The 19051-nt window shown below is 49.5% G+C and overlaps 1 protein-coding gene across 3 annotated transcripts in view; it reads left to right on the forward strand.

Annotated features, from left to right (window-relative positions):
* Positions 1 to 19051, forward strand: part of FBRSL1 (fibrosin like 1) — a 1114915-nt gene that overhangs the window by 14900 nt on the left and 1080964 nt on the right. The gene's annotated exons all lie outside the window — the stretch shown is intronic.

A 19051-nucleotide genomic window follows, 5' to 3' on the forward strand; every position in this document is an offset into this window, starting at 1 on the left:
TTACTTTGGGTGAAACAGTTGTGAGGTGTGCAAAGCCTCTGTCCTCCCTTGGGCACCCATGTCCCGCCAAAGTAGTCAGTGAGGGCTTTAAGGTATGGACTCCTTATTATAAGGAGATCATCAATTACTGGTGTAGGGGAGGCTCTGAGCCACTGAGGTTAAAGAGCCTTAGGTGCACCAGTGTCCCCCCCCCCAAAAAAAAAAAAAAAAATGCATGCAGTGGATCTGAGAAATTCATCAGTCGATCTGTAATGTCCACTGCCCCGAAGATCCTGGTTAGGTTGTCTCGTTTGCAGGTGCGTGAACTTGTTGCATTGCATTCTATCCTGGGAGACAGGCTGGGGCGTCAGTGACATCTTTGGGGTAGACGAGTCATTGTCTACCATGGTAGGAGCATCAGAGGGTAATTGGTAAAAAACTGAGGAAAGACTATAGAAGGATGAAGAACCTAGAACATCATGCCTTCCCCGCCACCCCTTCCCATATTTTTAATACTTATACCCAGTCTCTTCACCTGCTTCTAGTCTGCTCTCAAAGTTATGTTGATTATACTCGGGTGATGCTTCGCTTACCATATCACATACCTGAGAGTACCTGAGGTGTTACCCTTAGTCATGATTGGGTGAATAGAAACCAGTTGGCCTAGGATGCTGCAAAGAGCAAGTTCTTGCTCATCGGCACAAAGCATTGGCCCAAAAATAAAATCTGTGGCTATTGGTGCTTTTGAGTGGAGAACTAGACACCCAGGTTACGGATAGAGCCACAACCTTGGGAGTCTTCTCGGAGAAGATGCTTGAACTGGGCCACCAAACGATTCGCGCCCCCCAGACCTCCAGCGACCATTTGATACTCTCACCCAAGTGTTGCCACCTTCTTACAGAAGATGATAAAGAAACCATCGCTAGGGTGGTTATCGGAGCAAAAATCAGTAATGGAAATGCCTTATTGTGGGGGCTTCAAAGTCTCATCTCGGTAGGTTTGAGGTGCTGCAGAATTCTGCAGCTAAGGGTGTCTGCAAGTTACCAAAGCATGTTCTCCCCTCCCCCCCCCACCCCCCAATGCTGACAGATCTCCCCTGGCTACCAGTTCCCTGGCAAATTGAGTTCGAGACTCTGACTTCATAGCCATGTAACTTTGCTTACTTGTTTTGATTCGATTTGTCTCTTCCTCTCTGGCTGATTGTTTCATATCTCAATCACCGTCTGCCTTTGTGTTTCTGCCTAACTCTCTCACCTGTAGACTATTCAACGGTGTCGTCTTGCTGAGTTTCTGTTTCTGCATCTCTCTCTTTTCAGCTGTCACTTTATAGCGTTCCATAGCTTTGACCCTCATTTTGCCTGATCGATATCGGCTTAGCTGCCTGTCTCTCCTGGGACACATCTCTTGTTTGATATCTGTCTTTCTTGATTTCTGTATTTTTTTAATGTGTGTCTCTCTTGTGCCATTCTACTTGCATAACATCTGCCTGGGTCTTCCCTTCCGTCTCTGGTTTAAGATCTATTTCTCTCTTGCAGTCTGTCTCCTGTTGGATGTAGGTGTCACGCTTGCATTTTTGACTGTCTGTGGCCATCTGTCCTAATACGATGGCTTCATCTCGTTCACGTCCCCTCCTACCCCGCATCTCCCATTTGTTCGATGTCTTTGCCCTGACCGTGCGATCTCTCTTCCTGATCTTTCCCTCCAGGTTGCCTCCCTCTGTACTAGATTCCCTGTACTTGCTGGCTGTCAGCCTCACCTGTGTTTTGGGTGACTTGAACACGCCATGTCACAACATTTGCCATTTAAAAATGACATTTCTGCACTTGCCCCCTAACCCATCAATTGTTCCTCGTGTACAGATTTCAAGAAATCAAAATGAACTAAGAAGGCTGCACTTTCTGTTAACTGGACACCTTTCAGCTGCTGACATGGCTTTGGCACATAGGGGTGACAATTTTGCCACATATTTTAAACATCCCCAGTCGTCGAATACAGGGAGGGTGTAAAATCCTGAATTTCTAAAATGTAATTCGAACTGCGTGGGAAGAATGATTCTTTGTCGATTAAGAAGATGTTCAAATTCATGTTTACAGCAGAGAGAGTGTCTCAGGGTGGCAGTTATTTCAAGAGGACTTTCAGACGTTAGAATAATTCCAAACATCTGTTGTCTCCTTTTGGATCTGGGTTTGCCTGTCAAACACATTTATTGCTCACCGTACCCACAGAGTGGCCTTTGGGCCCGCCCCTTTCAACCATTGGTTTTCTTCGACCAGCCTACCTCACTCATTGGCTTGAGAGTTTGTCAATCACATATTGGTTCAGCCGGTAGAGTATTCATCTCTCACCATAGCTATTTGCTGTTTGGATGTATCCTTCTGCCTCCATTCAAGTGCTTGGTTTGGACTGCATGAGGGACTACTTTACAAGAATGACCTTCTCTCCCCACTTCTTGGGCTCCACCTTATGCATCTCACTCTAATGTGGTAACACTGCATGTGCTAGTGCGTTACAACCAGACCTTTAGGCATTGACAATGCTTGCTAAGTTGTGTTGCTTTGAATCTTTTAAAGTATGTTGTAATGTGATGCATACAATAAATGTGAGTGTCCTATACTGTCCATCAGGGCTGTTTCGTAACAAAACTGTTGCGTTGAGTGAACTTGTGGTAAGCACAAAACTGAACACAAATCTTACAAGACAACTGAGATTTACCAATGCACACCTTTTAATACAAGAAGTGTGTATGCGCAGGCTTGTGGTTTTCACAGAGGACAACATTGTACATTTTTAACACAACCTGTGTTCCTCCTAGTGGTAGAAAGGACCGGAATTACACAGGGCCATTGCTACCCTTCCGTGCACGCCAGAATCGTGACCTGCTGGGCAGGAACATTCTGAGAAAGATCCACTGGGCTCACCCCTCCACTGATTGGGGAAGTCCCTAGCGGCTGCTGTAACTCTGAGGTCGGCTGCTGGGTTCCAGTGACCTAGTACTTTAAAGGGGACTGGATACCAAACACTGCTCATCTCTACCCACCCACAGCAGTCGGGAAAGACAAGTGGTTTCACAGAGCGCCTGGGCACCAGCACCGACTGTCAGGAGATCAGAAATCTCTCAGCAGAAGGGATCCTCCATGGCTGCAGATCACTGCCTGACCTGGACCAAGAACCTGGATGAGATTCTGGATGGACATATCCATCGCATGTTGTCAGTCCCAAAATGGAGGCTTCTCAGAGATGCCCTGGTGATACACTTTCCAGTGCTTAATTTGTTAATGGAAACGTGCCAGTGCTCAAAGCCCTTATCTTAAACATGTGGCTGCTGCAATTAAATGTGGGAGCACGGAATATTGAGGCAGCGTAATCCTGAAGCCATCTCGGGCCTCTTCAGTCCATTTACACTCACTCCCTGACCCTCCATCTCACTCTTGCAGCTGTCTTCTTTCTCCCATTGTGACGCCTTTTCGTTTTTCTCTTCCTCCGTCTTTCCCATATGTGTCTTTTCCTCGCAGCAAATGCTGGGGGCAGAAGAATAAGCCCCGGCCCTCAAAAATAAATACAGGTGCTCAGCACCGGAAACATCAAGTACAAATTAAGCACTGACAGTTTCAGCACACACAATAACACACTTTGCATTTATCAGGATTTCTCTACACTAGGGAGAAGACTGATCTACATTGCCCCTGTAGTAAGGACGACCGGTTTTAGAGGTTGCACACCAGCGCCTTCGCATCTTTTGACGTTACCAACCCATCTGACGTGTCACCCTAAAGGGTGGTTGTTGATTTTGGCTGCAAAGCTTAAGAACCCCATGATAGATAAAGATAGCACTTCTGCCTGAAAGATTTCATACATCAGAGGACCTTGTTAGAAGGTGAAATTAGTTTTAACATCATTCCTGCAGCTAGAGACCTGCCCAGACGGTCACTCACTCTCCTGCCATAGGGCAAAGGGGGGGCACACTTCTGAGCTGGACTCACGACTGTGTGTTTGAAGCACTTTATGCAAAGCAGCAAAACTAATAGGGGAGAGGCGAGATGTAAGGCGGTGACGTCACAGAGTTCAGAGAGGTGGGCCTTAAACCAGGAAACTTCTGGATATGGGGCACGACTCTAATTTTGTAGGTAGACTGAGACGGGCACCAGTTATTGTGGATTGGATGTAGCGTGGCACGAGGCAGGGGGCTGCCCTGTCATGACTGATTGTGAGCAAAGGATACTGTGGTTATGGCTGTCAGGACCCAAGGGGTTCAGGCTATGTGGCAAGTGGAATACCAGAAACTGGGGAGGGGTGTCAGCAGGGGGTTGCAAGAAGTGAGGGGTGGCACTAGTGATTTTTGGGTGGGTGCAGGGTGCACTCTTAGGTATTTTGGAGAAGGGCGACACTAATAGTGAACTCTGCTGGGGGTAACATGCGACCACCATATTGCACATCACCCAGGAGTTCTGCCACCCTACAGGACGGTGTGGCCTTCACAATGAATTGTCCACGCCTTAACAGTATGTTTTGGTAATTTTGTGATCCATCACGTCTCCCTAGACCCCGGCCATGTCCAGTGTGGGGGGCGCCTGTCTGTCTGTCTTCACAGCTACATCTGTCTTTCTTCCTAGCACACAGTACACCTGCGAGGGCAGCACGCCGACTGCTCCCCGCTGAATCTATAACTAAACACTTCTGAACAAGTAAAATGAAATTGATTTCTCCCGGCTTTATTAGCATGCCGGAGGCAGCGCGCGCCTCTGTCTCCAGTTTTCATTGGCTCGCCGGAGTGGCGCGCGTCAGAGGAGGGATGCTTTCTGCCTCCCCATCCTCCAAGCCCCTTGTCGGTGCTCGGCCAGCCTTGTGCACCAGAAGTGGGGGCGCCGGCCACCTGCACATCTTCTCACCAGGGGCGCCCATTTCCTTGTCTAGTACTTCATCTCGTCTGGGATTTAAAGAACCCAGCAGCCCATCAGCTGTCGACCCAAGTCCTGTTTTTAAATCCAGGTTAATAACACATTTATGAATTTCATTAGAGGCAATTAATGGGTTTTCCTCAAGGACGCGATTTTCTTGAAATGTGTTCTGGTATAGGAGGGAAGGTGAGGCGCTGGAAGGGCTCAAACCGCCCGCATCTTTGTTTAGTTGTAATGGGCAGCTGCTTTATGGAGGCGGCACTACATGGTTTGCCATACAGCGCTTTATATTATAATGCTGCAACATTCAACACTTTCTTGGCAACAGCTCCCTACAGTTGTGTGTTTTTTGCCATGTTATAGTTCCTGGATGAGGCTGTTATGTTATGGTATGTTAGTATGTGCTGTGATATGTTGATTTGTATAGCGCACTAATCACCCAGGATGGTATCCAGGCGCTTGGGCAGGTGTGTAGGTTTGTGGTGCCCAAGGTGCTTATACCAAGAGCCTGGTCTTCAGCTTCTCTTGGAACTCTAGAAGTGAGGGGGAGGCTGAGATGTCTTGAGGGAGGTCGGTCCATGCCTTGGGTGCGATGTAGGAGAATGAACGACCTCCAGTTTTGGTTTTGCAGATGCGGAGAATATGTGCGAGTGAGGTAGAGCATAGGTGTCCGGTGGGTTGGTGAAAGTGTATACGACTCTTCAGGTATTCTGGTCCTGTGTTGTATAGAACTTTGCATGTGTGGCGGTGACCGGAATTCAGCGAGACACTTAACCACGCGGCACTTCACAGGACGATCCAGCGCCGGGTGAGTCGAGGTTTTATACACTTACAGAGGGTAACTAGGCAAGCAATGAGACAGGCACATGACAGATGTGTCACAGGTATGCCAACCTCGGTGGGAAGCAGAGTTTATATATTTCTAGAGTGACACGGGGTGAGTAATGAGATTGACACGAAAGACAGACGTGTCATAGGTAGGCCAAGCCTTAGGCGTACAGGTGAGAGGGAGTTTTATGGACTTCTAGAGGGACGCAGGTCGAGTAAGGAGATGGACACATGACAGACAAACGTGTCACAGGCCAAGCCTCAGGCAGGCAGGTGAGTGGGGGTATTCTACACTTCTAGAGGGACACCAAATAAGCTAGAAGACAGACACATGACACACAGCAGAGTCTGAGGTGGGTAGCGGAGTGGGAGCTTTTATTCACTTCAAAAGAGACACAGGTTAGTGAGGACTAAGTGCTTTTATGTTATGCTAAAATGATGATTTTAAGTGCAGTGTTCTCCTGTTTAGTGAATTTCTAAACCCAGTCAAAAGTTATTTCCAGCTTGTTATTAGAATACGTTCTTTCACTACAGCCGTTTCGATATTTAGGGCCCCTGCACCATTGTGCGGTTGTATGTAAGTCACCATTTTTATAAGGAGATATTTGTGCAGGGTTGAGATTTGAGCAGTCTGTATGTCAGAGTAGAATTTTCATTTCACTTTCTGTTTTTTATTTTCGGTCTATTTTAGTTGCTACTGTTTGCCTTATGGTGGTAATGACACAATGGCAACACAATCACCGGGGAAAACTGGGGAAGAGGATAAAACAGAGGCGGTTTTAAGGCCTTCTGAAGTGTGGAACATCAAGTGTAGGTATGAAGCAGTCCGGTAGAGCAGTGCCAGTACTCTGTCACCTGTACTGAAAGTACAGGAGCACTGATTCCTTCCTTTCGTACTCCTGCGACTGCTGTCAGATGCGAAGAAGGCGCCTTGGTTGGCTTGGTCTTGCAGGCAAGAAGGGCCTTTCCTGTACGCACCATGTTGTATTGCATATAATAATTTTAAAGAAAGATCTCTTGTTGATCCGATGAAGGACTTGGCTCTTGCAAGGTATGAAGGGATCCTTGATCCAGAGTCCGTCTGTTGTGGCCTCTGAATTTGTGGAATGTACTGATTAGCTGTGTTTTAGTATCTTACATCCCATTGGAGTATCGAAGTTAAGCAGAGAGCGTTTATTAACCTGTTCTGTTTATTTCGATGGGGGTGGTACTCACAATTTGAAGGACGGTTGATGGGGGTGTTTTTGCCTTTTTCTGTTCTGTTGAATATTTCACTGTTTTCATGAGGGGGAGATGTGTTGTGGCCTCTTTCCATCTTATGCATTCTCCTCACTACCTTCATGTTCCCTGCTGCTCAGCCAGTGAGTGAGGCCATTGGATGGTTGGTGCGTTGACAGTGTTTGTGCTTCGATGATTGGACAGTTGGAGTGAGAAGGGCTGAGCACAGGATGCTGCTCCTGGTGGAGCTTTATGTGTAACCCACAACTAAGCTAATAAACCTACTTCTTTTATAACCTACGAGCATCCATCCTTGATTACAACACCTTCGTTGAGGATATTGCAGCCTCCGCAACCACCGTAAGCCTATTGAGGTTTGCTGTGATAGATTCTATTGGCCTAATTGTCAGCGGAACAGCCGCTTTAATAGCGTATGCTAAGTAAGCGTGAGAATATCTCTACGTCACTAGGTGGGGGGTTGGTAGTGGTATATTTTTATCCGACAGGATTATAGAACTGAAGCCAGTATTCATCCCACTGACCTCATCAACGCTCACGTTCAAGACCTTCCACCAACTGACTAGACACCTGCGATCCGCCTCCCTCTTCCTCGCAGATACCCCCCCGGATCTGCCGATCCATCACGGAGTATGCTCCTTCTCTCACCTGGTGGCCAAAGCCTGGACTGACCTTCCCCTCAGCAACGCTGCATCGTTCTGGGAATTCAAAAAACGACTCAAAACTTGACTGTTCGAAGGAACAGAGCACCGCGAAGCAGCCAGCAACTGTAAAGTCATAAGGCTCTCATGGGTGATTGATTGACTGATTCATGCCACTGACCTCATCATTGTTCGAAATGTCAAAATGTGTGTCACTCATCCATCGAAAGTGCTCTGTCAGGTTTATATAGAGCTACGCAACGCCGATGAAAATAGTGAATAGTTCACAGGTGGAAAAAATAACAGACTTTATCATAAAGAACATTCTATGTTCTAAAGTGTGTTCAGAGTCCTTCATGACCTCAGGTTGCTAAATTTAATCTATTTGACTGGAGTAGTTTTAAGGCTACAAATTTAAGATCAGAAAGAGAGATCGATTCCAATCTCCGTCAGCTTCTTTTACTTGGAATTGACCTCAGCCTTTTTAGTCCTTCATAGCCGAGCTGGCACTAGATGGGCAGGAGATGTCCTGATGTATTTTTGCCCGGGAAGGGATCCTGATCTGAACAGCATCGCCTCAAAAGAGTTTGTCAATATGGGTCGTGACTGCGGTGTGCATTAAGGAACATGGAGAGTAGCGCTGATCCCTAGTACTCTCCGTGAACAGATCCAATCGGAGAGATCACTGCTCTGCGAGTTGAGTGTGACAAAAAGTAGATGACCCAGTTCATCCTAGATAACACCTTTTTAAAACATGGGCGGAGAACAAGATACTATACTTTCTCCACTTAGCTGTAAAGATCAACCATCATGGTGGCCACATAAATTCATCTGGTTGGCTTGAAGACTTCCAGTTGTTCTTGCGGGTTTATCTTGCATCAAGCAGCGGCAAATGAAACGCAGTTTCAAGGCTTTGCACGTAGTCCTCGCATGAATTTTCTTCCTGCTTTGTCTCATTTTTCTGTTCACCTTGTCGCGCTCGGTGGCGAGAAGGCAAAGAGCTGTGCCTTACAAGCCCCTCCACCCAATATATATAAGACAGGAGTTTCCCTCCCATCCATGCGTTTGAGATCCAGAAGAAGGGAGTTTTTTGTTTAAATATCTCCACCAGCCCTGGCAGCTTTTTTTAGAAGCTGAAGTTACCTCTTTCTCATATTGGCTGCTTTGTTGGTGCAGGTTTTAGGGACACATTGATGTCCAACCATGGCGCACACCCTAGGGCCGGGCAGGACCAGTTGGGAGAGGCACAGTTAGACATCAAGGGTGGGTTGGTCTGAATAAAGCTGATGGGCACATATTCTTAACCTGTAATTTAAGGACTGATCCCCAATCCATAGAAATCATTTATGATCTGCTCAGAGATACTTAAAGTCCGCTGTAGTATCTACAGCCCAGACTGAGCTTTTCTCCGTGCAGAACCTTTACGTTGCAAGAACTGCAAGCCGGGCATAGAGTATTACAAAGTGTGGGTGCATGTGGGCACGGATAGCAGATACCAGCATAATGCTGTGATGGTGGTGGGTGCAATCAACAAGGGCGCGTTCTGAACGTGACCTGATATAATTACAGAGACCCCCATCCCATGACAAGCAAAGAGCACGGACCAGGATCAGTGGGTGGAAGTGATGGCCTCAGATATATAACCACCCAAATTGATTCTTAGATCTAACCTTAACATCATGAAAGTAACTTTTAAATAGTGACTATAGACGTATATCTTGTGCATGCACACCTTTATCCAGGCCCTGTTGAGACACCAGGCTCCAGAGTGGCCACGGAGCGGGAGAACTGCGCTCCACCTGGTTAGGTCCAACTCTAATCACTGCAGGTTCTCCTCTCTGGTCCCTGCAGATTCACTCCTCTGGTCCCTGATGGTCCATTACTGTGGTTACTTCGTGCAGGTTCACGGATCTGGTTCCTGCAGGTTCACGGATCTGGTTCCTGCAGGTTCACGGATCTGGTTCCTGCAGGTTCACGGATCTGGTTCCTGCAGGTTCACAGATCTGGTTCCTGCAGGTTCACAGATCTGGTTCCTGCAAGCTCATGGATCTGGTTCCTGCAGGTTTACGGATCTGGTTCCTGCAGGTTTACGGATTCGGTTCCTGCAGTTTCAAGGATCTGGTTCCTGCAGGCTTATGGATTTGGCTCCTGCAGGTTCATGGATCTGGTTGTAGCAGGTTTATTCTTCCAGTCCCTGCAGGTTCATTCCTCTGCTTCCTGTAGGTCTTTCACTGCGGTTGTCCCTACAGGTTCATTCCTCGCATCCCAGTGTGTTCCTTGCTCTACTCCCTGAGGCCCTTTACTGTGGACGGTCCCTGTAGGTTCATTCTTCTGCTCCCTGTAGGTTCATTCCTCTGCTCCCTTTGGGTCCATCACTGCTGTTGTTCCCTGCAGGTTCATTCCTCTGGTCCCTTCAGGTTTATTCCTCTAGTCCCTGTGGGCCCATCACTGTGGGTGGTCCCTGTAGGTTCATTCCTCCGGTCCCTGTAGCTTAATTTCCATGATCCCTGTAGATTCATTCCTCCAGTCCCTTCAGGTTCATTCCTCTGTCACTGGAGGTTTGTTCCTCCTGTCCCAGTGGGTTCCTTGCTTTGCTCCCTGCGTGCCCAGTACTGTGGTAGGTCCCTGCGGGTTGTTCTTCCTGTCCCTGAGGTCCCTTGCTCTCTTCCCTGTGGGTCCATCAATGCGGCTGGTTCCTACAGGTTCCTTGATCAAGTCCCTGCAGGTTCATTCCTACTGCTCCCTAAGGGACCATCCCTATGGTGGGTGGGTTCCCTGCAGGTTTGTTCTTCATGTCCCTGCAGGTTCATTCCGCTGCTCCCTACGGGTCCAACCCTATTGGGGGTGGGGGTCCCTGCAGGTTTGTTCTTCCTGTCAATGCAGGTTCATTCCGCTTCTCCCTATGGGTCCATCCCTTTGGGGTTGGGGGTCCCTGCAGGTTCGTTCCTCCAGTTCCTGCAGGTTCATTCCGCTGCTCCCTAAGGGGGGCGGGGGTCCCTGCAGGTTTGTTCTTCCTGTCTCTGCAGGATCATTCCGCTGCTCCCTATGGGTCCATCCCTATGTGGGCTCGGGTCCCCGCAGGTTTGTTCTTCCTGTCCCTGCAGGTTCATTCCGCTTCTCCCTATGGGTCCATCCCTATGGGGTGTGGGGGGGTCCCTGCAGGTGTGTTCTTCCTGTCCCAGTGTTCCCTTGTTCTACTTCCTGAGGCAGTGTTCCCTCTGATCCTGTTTCTCCCTGTGCAGCTGTACGAAGCCTGTAAGTGACTCCCAGGGCTGTGTGTGAACAGTGGTGAATCGCTTCGTGTGCACCACTAACCAGCCCCTTAACCACCTTATGGGGCAAGAGGGTAACATGAGGGGGAACAGGTATCCATCAAGATTGTATGTCTAAATCTTCAGGCGGTTCAACATCTAGTCTGTTCTTTGCTACTTTTAATACTTTGCACAATTTTTTGTTCTTTTTTTCTGTGAAATAGACCCAAAACGACTTCACGTGTGTATGAGTGTCTGATAGGATCTTTGGGGGGGTGTTTGTCTAAGTGGGTCTGTGAGTGGGTGCATGAGTGTCTGAGAATGGTCTGTGAGTGTGTGTACGAGTATCTGAGAGAGTGCATGAGTATTTGGGAAAGTCAGTGAGTGTGTGTATGAGCGTCTGAGAGGGTCTGAGAGAGGATGTTTGTCTGCGTGGGTCTGAGAGTTGGTGTGTCTGAGTGTCTGAGTGGATATATGAGTGGATGTGTGAATATCTGAGAGGGTCTGTGAGTGGGTGTGGGTGCATGAGTGTCTGAGAGGGTCTGTGAGTCAGTGTGAGTGCCTGAGCGGGTCTGTCAGTGGGTGCGTGAGTGTCTGAGAGGGTCTGTGAGTGGGTGCATGAGTGTCTGTGAGAGGGTGTTTGAACGTCTGAGTAGGTCTGTGAGTGGGTTTGTGAGTGTCTGAGAGGGTCTGTGAGTGGGTGCGTGAGTGTTTAAGAGGGTCGGTGAGTGGACATGAGTGTCTGAATGGGTGCATGAGTGTCTAAGTGGGTCAGAGAGCATTTGTGTTTCTCTATGACTAGGTGTGGGAGTGCTTGAGTGTGTCTGTTAGTTAGTGCATTAGTATCTGAGTGAGTGTACGACTGGTTTTTTCACTGATATGCTCAAATTAGTCGCAACATTACACTGTAGGCTGCGCGTAGAATTGCAATGAATTTGCAAATATCACAGGTGGGATTTAAAAAATGTGACGTTTTGAACGAATAAGGTGTCCCACATCACCTCTATATGCCACCACAGGGGTCAGGGTACCTGTACCTCACAGCTTGTATTATGTTTGTTGTATACTTTCAGCCCTGGGGACCGTGTCCCGTTAAATAAAATGGCGGCTGCAAGTTTGTGCTCAAGTAGCGGCCAGCCAATCACGGCATTCCTGTTGACGCACGCATAGACAAATGTGGATTTCCTTTAATATCTCAACAACTACTAAATAGATCTACACCAAGAGCTACTTTTCTGCCAGATTTGGTGTAATTCCGTTCAGCGGGCCAGGCTGTAGTCATGTTCAAAAATGTGAAAAATCCCATTGACATACAATGGGGAACTTCCCATTTTTCTCGGATGACCTCGAAACTTTCAACACAGCAGCTGAACTGACTAAAGTATACGTTTTGATAATTTTGCGAAGATTCCTCAAGCGGCGGCAAAGTTATTGGCAAAACAAAAAGACGTTCTGTCTATGGAAAAAATGGTCCTAAGTATAACTACCTATATATTAGTAGGGAGAGGACCCACTACTTCCTAGAAACAGAGCAGAAGTGTGGAGAAGGCAGAGGGCATGTCACTTCCTACATGCAGAAGTGTGGAGAAGGCAGAGGGCATGTCACTTCCTACATGCAGAAGTGTGGAGTAGGGAGAGGACACATGCCTTCCTACATAGAGCGGGGGAAGGGTGGACTTCAGTCCAGAGTGGGAATGGAGTTGCAGATAAAACATGCCCACCTCCTCTTCGCGCCCCCCTCCGTCCCCCAGGCTGCAGTGCCAGTCTCTTCTCCCTTCTCATTCGCCACCTCCCTTTCTCGCCAGTGTGTTTGAAAAGGGATTAAATGACCTTGACTTAAAGCATGGAACTATTGAAATAATGAACAAAGCTCATTTGCAGAAGAAAATGAGGAGGTGCTTAAGAACCTGACTGCAGAGAATGAAAAGCTGGACCGTTCTCCCAGGGGAGGCCAGACTGAGCTCAGAATGCACTGAGAGAGAAGAAGAGAGGGAGAGAAAGCGAGAGAGAGGAGGGCGAGAGAGAAAGAGAGACATGCAGAGAGAGAGAGCGAGGAAGGGATAGAGTGAGGAAGAGAGACTAAGAGAGCGAGAGAGGAAGAGAGGAGAGAGCGGACGAGAGAGAGAGTAAGAGAGAGGAGGAGTGAGAGAGGAAGAGAGAGGACGAGAGAGAGGAGGAGTGAGAGAGGAAGAGAGGAAGAGAGAGAGGACGAGAGAGAGGAGGAGTGAGAGAGGAAGAGAGGACGAGAGACAGAGGAAGAGAGGACGAGAGCGAGAGGAAGAGAGAGCGCGAGGAAGGGATAGAGCAAGGAAGAGAGATAAAGAGACCGAGAGAGGAAGAGAGGAGGAGTGAGAGAGAGAGAGAGGACGAGAGAAGAAGAGAGAGAGAGGAAGAGAGAGCGAGAGGGGGAGATTGAAGGAGAAAGAGATTGAGAGAGGAAGAATGAAAGAGGAAGAGAGAAGGAACAATAGAGAGAGAGAGAGAGATTGTACCAGAGAGAGAAAGAGAGATTGTACCAGAGAGACAGAGAGTGAGACGGAGAGAGAGCGACAGGGCAAGAGAGAGAGAGAGAGAGGTTGTTCCAGAGAGAGAGAGAGATTGTATCAGAGAGAGAGAGATTGTACCAGAGAGGGGGAGGGAGAGAGAGAGAGAGAGCGACAGGGCAAGAGAGAGAGGGAGAGAGAGGTTGTTCCAGAGAGAGAGAGAGATTGTATCAGAGAGAGAGAGAGAGAGATTGTATCAGAGAGAGAGAGAGAGAGAGAGAGAGATTGTACCAGAGAGGGGGAGAGACAGAGAGAGAGAGAGAGCGACAGGGCAAGAGAGAGAGAGAGAGAGAGAGGTTGTTCCAGAGAGAGAGAGAGAGAGATTGTACCAGAGAGGGGGAGAGAGAGAGACAGAGAGAGAGCGACAGGGCAAGAGAGAGAGAGAGAGAGGTTGTTCCAGAGAGAGAGAGAGATTGTATCAGAGAGAGAGAGATTGTACCAGAGAGGGTGAGAGACAGAGAGAGAGCGACAGGGCAAGAGAGAGAGAGAGAGAGGGAGAGAGAGGTTGTTCCAGAGAGAGAGAGAGAGGTTGTTCCAGAGAGAGAGAGAGAGAGATTGTATCAGAGAGAGAGAGAGAGATTGTACCAGAGAGGGTGAGAGACAGAGAGAGAGCGACAGGGCAAGAGAGAGAGAGGGAGAGAGAGGTTGTTCCAGAGAGAGAGAGAGATTGTATCAGAGAGAGAGAGATTGTACCAGAGAGGGTGAGAGACAGAGAGAGAGCGACAGGGCAAGAGAGAGAGAGGGAGAGAGAGGTTGTTCCAGAAAGAGAGAAGGAGAGAGAAAGAGAGGGCGAGATTGTTCCAGAGAGAGACAGACACAGGTCACAGGTTGACACAGGTGACCTCCGTGCTCTCTAGACATTAACAGAAATGTGCATCTTGAAAGGGCGTCCCCTGGAGTGGTTGGTCCTCCTATGAAACGTCACCGCTGGTCAGGGGCTGGCACAGCGTGTGGGGTGCCTGGCATCTATAACTGCCCCCAGCCGTAGAAGCTTTCGAGGGCCACTCCCTGCGCGTGCCATTACTAGGGCGCGCTGGCAGTGCTGTGGTAATATACCCAAATCAGCAAGTACCCACATTTTGCCTCGTTGTCTTGCAAGTCACAAGCTTGACATGTTCAGTGTCTGCTCCTCCTTTCATCTTTCGGTTGGTAGCAATATGAGTACCTCTAATTTAGGGAAGGGTAAGTCGAGGAAAGTCTTTAAAGTTTCAAAAAGATGTGGACTCGCACCCACTACGTTGTGAACCAAACACGACAGCCGAAGAATTACAAATTACGTTTTCTACGGTAGAAAGAATTAGCCGAGAACAAGAAACACAAATACATTCTTCAAAGGCGACTTTTTATTTTTTATTTTATATTCGGCTGAGTGGTTACAATTCTTATTGGTGTTTTTTATCAAGCGCTTCGCCGCCTCGTCACGGGTAGTAGGCGCTATATAAATACAGTTGCTGTCAGTGGCGTGACTTCTTTCCTGGAATTTGCTGGGACTGTCCGCGTCGTGTTGTGGAAGGACGAGAGCGCGAGGAAGCCCTTTCTCCTTGTTATGAGGCGCCTGCTTCTGGGACACGAGCATCTTTCTAGGCACTTGGGAGCGCGCGCTGCGAACACTAGAAACACGTGTGTAGAAGTGCGCCGTGCTCGCGCGCCGCCCTCACGTCTCTGACGTAGCTTCACTGCTTCTATTTTTGTGCGTGAAGTGAAAGGAGCCCTTGTTTGTGAAGGGCTGACAATGAAACTCCTTTCATCATTAGGTTTAATGACTTGTGAGCCAGTGCGCGCTGTGAGGGTCCTGTGTAGCAACAAGGGGGCGGGGGGCTGCAGGGGCGTGCAGCTTAGGGGCCATTGTGCTTTTATGGATGCTCCCTTCAGGTTCATCCCTCTGCTATCTGTGGTCCCTTCGGGTTCATTCCTCTGATTCTGTGGTGGTCCCTGCAAGTTCATCCCTCTGGTTCCTGCAGGTTCATTCCTCCGATCCATCCCTGTGGGTGGTCCCTGCATGGTCATTCCTCCGGTCCCTTCAGGTTCATTCCTCTGCTCCGTGGGTCCATCTCTGTGGTGGTCCCTGCATGGTCGTTCCTCTGGTCCCTGCAGGTTCATTCCTCTGATCCATGCACTTCCATTCCTCTGAGCCCATCACTGTGGATGGTCCCTGCAAGGTCATTCTTCTGGTGCCTGCAGGTTAATTCCTCTGCTATCCGTGGGTCCATCTCTGTGGTGGTCCTTACAGGTTCATGCCTCTGGTTCCTGCAGGTTCATTCCTCTGATCCATGCAGGTTCATTCCTCTGAGCCCATCGCTGTGGGTGGTCCCTGCATGGTCATTCCTCTGGTCCATGCAGGTTAATTCCTCTGCTATGCCTGGGTCCATCTCTGGTGGTCCCTGCAGGTTCATTCATCTTATCCATGCAGGTTCATTCTGCTAAACCCATCACAGTGGGTGATCCCTGTATGTTAATTCCTCTTCTCCCTGCGGATACTCTATTCTGGTCCCTGGTGGGTTCTGTGCTGTAGTTCTTGCACGTTCCCTGCCCTGAACCCTGCAGGTTCGGGGTTCTGTGATCTCTGATACATCTGAGTCTTCTTCTCTGGGGATTCTCTGCTCTGTATCCAGTGGTTTCTCTTCTCTGGCCCTTGCTGGTTATCTGTTCCAGTCACTACAGGTTCTCTCCTGTGCCCCCTTTGGGTTTCTCTGCCCTAGGACCTGTGAGTTTTGTATCCCTGGGACTTGGGACTTTTTATCTTTATTAGTGGCAGGGCCTGTGCTGTACTCTCTGGGTGCATCACACCGGTGCCTGTTCTGCACTCTCTGGGTGCATCACACCGGTGCCTGTTCTGCAGGTTCTGTGCTCTGGACCTTGTCGGTTCTCTGTTCAAACTCCTGCAGATTCTCTTCTCTAACTGCTGTTACTTCTGGTGCCCCTACAGGCTCTCTGCTCTGCTGTTCCTGCAGATTCTCTCCTTCGGTGCCCCTACAGGTCATCGGTGTTCCTGCATCTTCTCTCCTCTGGTGCCCCTACAGGCTCTCTTCTCTAGTGTCTCTGCTGGCTCTCTGCTAGTGTGTCCCTACAGGTGTTCTGCTCTGTTGTCCCTGCATGTTATCTCCGCTGCTGTTCCTGCAGGTGCTGTGCTCTGGTGCCCCTACAGGCTCTGTGTTGTGGTGTCCCTGCAGGTTATCTCCTCTGGTGTCCCTGCAGGTTATCTCCTCTGGTGTCCCTGCAGGTTATCTCCTCTGATGTTCCTGCAGGTGCTGTGCTCTGGTGTCCCTTCTAGCACTCTGCTCGTGTGCCTGCGGGTTCTCTTTTCCGGTCTCGCTGCAGACATGGTACTCTGGTGTCCCTAAAGGTTCTCCCTTCTTATGTTCCTGCAGGTTCTCTGCTCTGGTGTCCCTGCAGGCACTGTGTTCTGATCTCCTTGCAGGGTAACGAAACTTGAGGGCCCCGCCTGCAAAGTACATGGAGCCCGCCCCCTCTGGATTCCCTCAGAAGCTCTCAGGCCAGGCTACTGTACTGAGGGTACCCACTGGAGCTCGTCTCCCCCTCGCACCGCAGGGGCTGCGGGGGCCTTTGTTGCGCCACTGCTGGTGTCCCTGCAGGCATTCTGCTCTTGTGTCGTGCAGACACTCTGCTCTTGTGTACTGCACGTTCTCTCCTCTGGTCTCCCTGCAGACACTCTGCTCTGGTGTCCCTGCAGGTTCTCTCCTCTGGTCTCCCTGCAGACACTCTGCTCTGGTGTCCCTGCAGGTTATCTCATCTGGTCTCCCTGCAGACACTCTCTGCTCTTGTGTACTGCACGTTCTCTCCTCTGGTCTCCCTGCAGACACTCTGCTCTGGTGTCCCTGCAGGTTCTCTCCTCTGGTCTCCCTGCAGGTTCTCTCCTCTGGTCTCCCTGCAGACACTCTGCTCTGGTGTCCCTGCAGGTTATCTCATCTGGTCTCCCTGCAGACACTCTCTGCTCTTGTGTACTGCACGTTCTCTCCTCTGGTCTCCCTGCAGACACTCTGCTCTGGTGTCCCTGCAGGTTATCTCATCTGGTCTCCCTGCAGACACTCTGGCGTCCCTGCAGGTTATCTCATCTGGTCTTGCTGGTTGTGTTCTAATCCCTACAGGTTCTCCGGTCCTGTGGTTTCTCTGCTCAGGTGCCTTCAGGTTATGTGCTCCAGGATCCCTGTGGGTTCTTTGCCATGGTCCAGATACGTTCTCTGGTACCAGCAGAATGTCTGCTCTGACTTTCTGTGGGTTCTAGACTCTCCCTCAAACCTTCCTCTCGGAATTAACTGTTTCTGGAGCTGAGGTTCCTGCAAGGGCAGGTCCCCCTCAGGAAACACTTGGAAACGACCCAGTTTCCGGAAGCTTCCGGGTGCAGAGTGCCTATTTCCTCTGGTTCCTGTGTGTTTCCGCTGCCAGTGCTCACTGTGTTGGAAAGTACTTTGCTGCTTCCGGTCCAGGCTCTCTGTGCGTTTGTTGAGTAAGCAGATCTCTTCTGACGCTGTCGGTGTCCCTTACAGGACTCACTTTCCTGTTCTCTGTCCTCGGCTCGCAGCAGTGGAGAGTTCAGTCCATGCAAGGAGACCGGTGCCTTACACAGCTGAACTGTCTCACCCAGCAGCTGTCACAGGTTCTGGTGCCTTACACAACTGAACTGTCTCACCCAACATCAGTCACAGGTTCTGGTGCCTTACACAGCAGAACTGTCTCACCCAGCAGCTGTCACAGGTTCTGGTGCCTTACACAGCAGAACTGTCTCACCCAGCAGCTGTCACAGGTTCTGGTGCCTTACACAGCAGAACTGTCTCACCCAGCAGCTGTCACAGGTTCTGGTGCCTTACACAACAGAACTGTCTCACCCAACAGTTGTCAAAGAATATGGTGCCTTAGCATCTCACCCAACTGCTGCCACAGGTTCTCGTGCCTTACACAACTGAACTGTCTCACCCAGCAGCTGTCACAGGTTCTGATGCCTTACACAGCAGAACTGTCTCGCCCAGCAGCTGTCACAGGTTCTCGTGCCTTACACAGCAGAACTGTCTCACCCAGCAGCTGTCACAGGTTCTGGTGTCTTACACAACAGATCCGCCTCGTCAGACCCAACGACTGTCAAATGTTCTGGTGCCTTACACAGCTTAACTGTCTCACCCAGCAGCTGTCAAAGGTTCTGGTGCCTCACACAACACAGCTGTCTCCACAGAACCAACAAGTCTCAAATGTTCTGGTGCCTTACACAGCAGAACCGTCTCACCAGAACTGACAACTGTCACAGGTTCTGGTGCCTTTCACAGCTGAACCGCCTCTCCAGACCCAACGACTCTCAAAGGTTCTAGCGCCTTACACACATGAACTGGCTCACCCAAGAGCTGTCAAAGGTTCTGATGCCTTACACAGCAGAACTGTCTTTCCAGGCCTGACAACTGTCATGGGTTCTGATGCCTTACACAGCAGAGCTGTCTTTCCAGGCCTGACAACTGTCATGGGTTCTGATGCCTTACACAGCAGAGCTGTCTCACCAGACACGATTACTGTCGCGGGCTGTCGTGCCTTGACGCAGCAGATCTATCTCACTAGAACTGACAACTGTCACATGCTCTGGTGCCGTACACAGCTGAACTGTCTCACCCAACATCTGTCAAAGGTTCTGGTGCCTTACACAGCAGAACTGTCTCACCCAACAGCTATCAAAGGTC

Source organism: Pleurodeles waltl, chromosome 11 (assembly GCF_031143425.1).
Source record: "Pleurodeles waltl isolate 20211129_DDA chromosome 11, aPleWal1.hap1.20221129, whole genome shotgun sequence".
Lineage (NCBI taxonomy): Eukaryota > Metazoa > Chordata > Amphibia > Caudata > Salamandridae > Pleurodeles > Pleurodeles waltl.